This window comes from Mustela lutreola, chromosome 15, assembly GCF_030435805.1.
Source record: "Mustela lutreola isolate mMusLut2 chromosome 15, mMusLut2.pri, whole genome shotgun sequence".
NCBI classification, from domain to species: domain Eukaryota; kingdom Metazoa; phylum Chordata; class Mammalia; order Carnivora; family Mustelidae; genus Mustela; species Mustela lutreola.
The window spans coordinates 55,257,694-55,260,360 of NC_081304.1; positions in this window are offsets into that span (position 1 = coordinate 55,257,694).

Genomic DNA, 2,667 nt, shown 5'->3' on the forward strand with positions numbered 1-2,667 from the left:
CCTTGAGACCCTCATGCCTCTGAATCAATAGGAGAAGTAGGAAGTTACTGTCCTGGCTAGGGTGATTGATCCTGTCTAGCAAGGGGACATGGTTTAAGTGATCAGCTGTGGATATTAAGCAGAACATGAAGGAAGAAAGACCATGAGAGGAGTAAGGGATGGTTTAAAAAAAAAAAGGTAAGATCAATAGACTGAGAGTCCCGTGGGGTCAAAATGTTGGCCCCCAGGCTTTGCTCCCTCCAAAGGGAGCAAAGTCCAAAGACTTTCCTGCTGTTGTCATTCACAGATTAGACTCCCCTTATTTCCATTCCAAAGAGGAAGATCTAGATGAGTGTTCAAATAAATATATACAATGTCACAGAAGGACAGATACAGGTAGCAAAGGCAGGAAAATAAAGGCATGATCATGGCAGAGATGAGGGGCTATTTCAATCTCGTTGGTCACACAAGACCTCCGAGCTACATGTGTATACCCTCTGTAATGACTGTGTTGTGCCCAACATCTCCCCTCTCTAGTAAGCCCCAATCCCACTTCTGCATCTTACCCCAATCCTGCCAGATAATGGTGCCTCCTTGTTCACCGTGAAGTATTACCTAGCAACAAGCTCCTTTCTTTTTCCCTAGTCAGCCTCCAAATGTTTTCTCTTTCTCCAGTCTGCCCACATATTCTGCAGGCTCCCTGAGTGGGAGAATTCTTTCCTCATAAAGTACAGCCTCCCCCATTTTGGTCCTTACCTATTATATTTGATCTTCTCCTGACTGCCCTGGTTCCTCTTCTCTTGCCTTCAAACAACCACAGATCTTCCCATGTAGAAGAGAATGTTCTCTTGAATTTTGGTGCGTCACCTGGGAAGACCCAAGTCTGAATCTCCTCTCCTGGAAAATGCCAAGAGTCCCTAGTATAGACAGTCCCTAGTCCAACGTGTGCCGGTATTTGGAGGTGGGCCTTTGGGAGGTAACTAGGGTTGGATCAGGCTACGAGGCTGGGTTTTCATGGTGGGGTCAGAGGAAGAGGAAGAGACACAATATCTCTCTCTCCACCTTGTGTTGACACAGCAAGAAGGCAGCTGCCTACAAGCCAGGAAGCCAGCTCTCTCCAGAGATCTGCCAGCACCTTGATCTTGACCTTTCCAGTCTCTAGAACCCTGAGAAGTAAGTGCTTGTCATCTAAGCCTTCCAGTCCGAGGGTTTTTGTTAAAACAGCCGGCGCGGACTAAGACAGCCCATGAACTTCTCCCTGTCTGCACAACCTCGCTTATTCCCTACCTTCCTCTTTCTTCCTTCTGTGACTGGTCTATATACCGAAGTGAGTTTTCTCTTCTGCCCCTTCTCCTCCTCCTTCAACGTTTTAGCTCCAAGACGCATTCCACTCCCCCTCACACCATCTCTCAAATCTGCTCTCCCAATCCTAGAGCTACTGGCATGATGTCGGCCCCCATCTTTATCACTGAGGAATCAAAATCTCTACCCGCCTCCTCACTGGCCCCTGACCCCGGACTCACCTTCCTCTAATCTATCCTGCATAAATTCATCTTTCCACGTTCCTATCTGGATCCATTCCTGCTCAAAACTGTTTGTGCCCTGCCCATGAAATTCCAGACTAAGGGGTTTGGACTTGGGCCTGGAGATAAGTCGTTGTGAACATGCCCTCGACCTATCTTCTTAGATGTGTTTCCCATCACCCCCGCACCCAGGAACTCTTCTGGTATTGCCAAGCCTCCCCTCCCCCACCTGCACACACTTCCTGTCTGCCTTGTGAAACCTGGCTCCGCCCAGGCACCGCCTGCCGCCTCCTGCCTCCAGACATCTGACTTGCGGTGTCTGAGTGCAATCCGTCACTGTTTGCAGGGTCTGAGCTCACAGCAGCAACATTTTAGAGTAAAAAGGTACCCCTGCCATCTTCCTACGCAAAGCCAGGAACTGGGCTCGCTGAGTTCTTACTCCAAAAGAGATTCTGTCACTTGCCCAAAACCAAATGGAGATAAGCAGGCCCAAATCAGTTAATTCCTTTCCTAGCACCCTTTGCCCCACATCCACTGTTTTTTGTTTTTAGCTATAATTAACATGCAGTGTTATGTTAGTTTCAGGTGTATGGTAAAATGATCGGACAATCCTACATGTCTCCCTGCTCCCCAGCGTCTGTCCCCAATCAATGCGTTACAGACTCAGTCCATTCCCTACGCTGTTCACCTCTGTGACTTATTTAGCTCATAACTGGAGGTTTGGAGTGCTAATCCCCTTTCCAGATTTCACCCACCCCTTCCGACCTCCCTTCTGCAACCATGACAACTTGCTTTCCTTCCAGCAGCATGCTAAGCATCGTTCCATGTGTTGGACACACAGCAAGGAACAAGACACCTGTGGATGGGAGGGGGCTGCCATCTTTGAAAGAGAAATGAGCTAAAGGTGACAAGGGTGTAGATGGGGAGGAAAGAGAGGAGTGGGGGGCTCTGCAGGCAGGGGGGGTCAGCACATGTCAGGCAGTGACACAGGAGTGCTCTGGACTGCCCAGGAGCAGCAAGGAGGTCCACGCAGCTAAAGCTGAGGGGCCACGTGGGAAGGGAGGGACAGTCAGAGACCTACGGAGACGCCGCTGGGAAGGGTAGCCCTCAGGGCGAGAGTAGACGGGCCCCACCAGGGGTCCTGAGACAAGCAGCAGCACCCTGG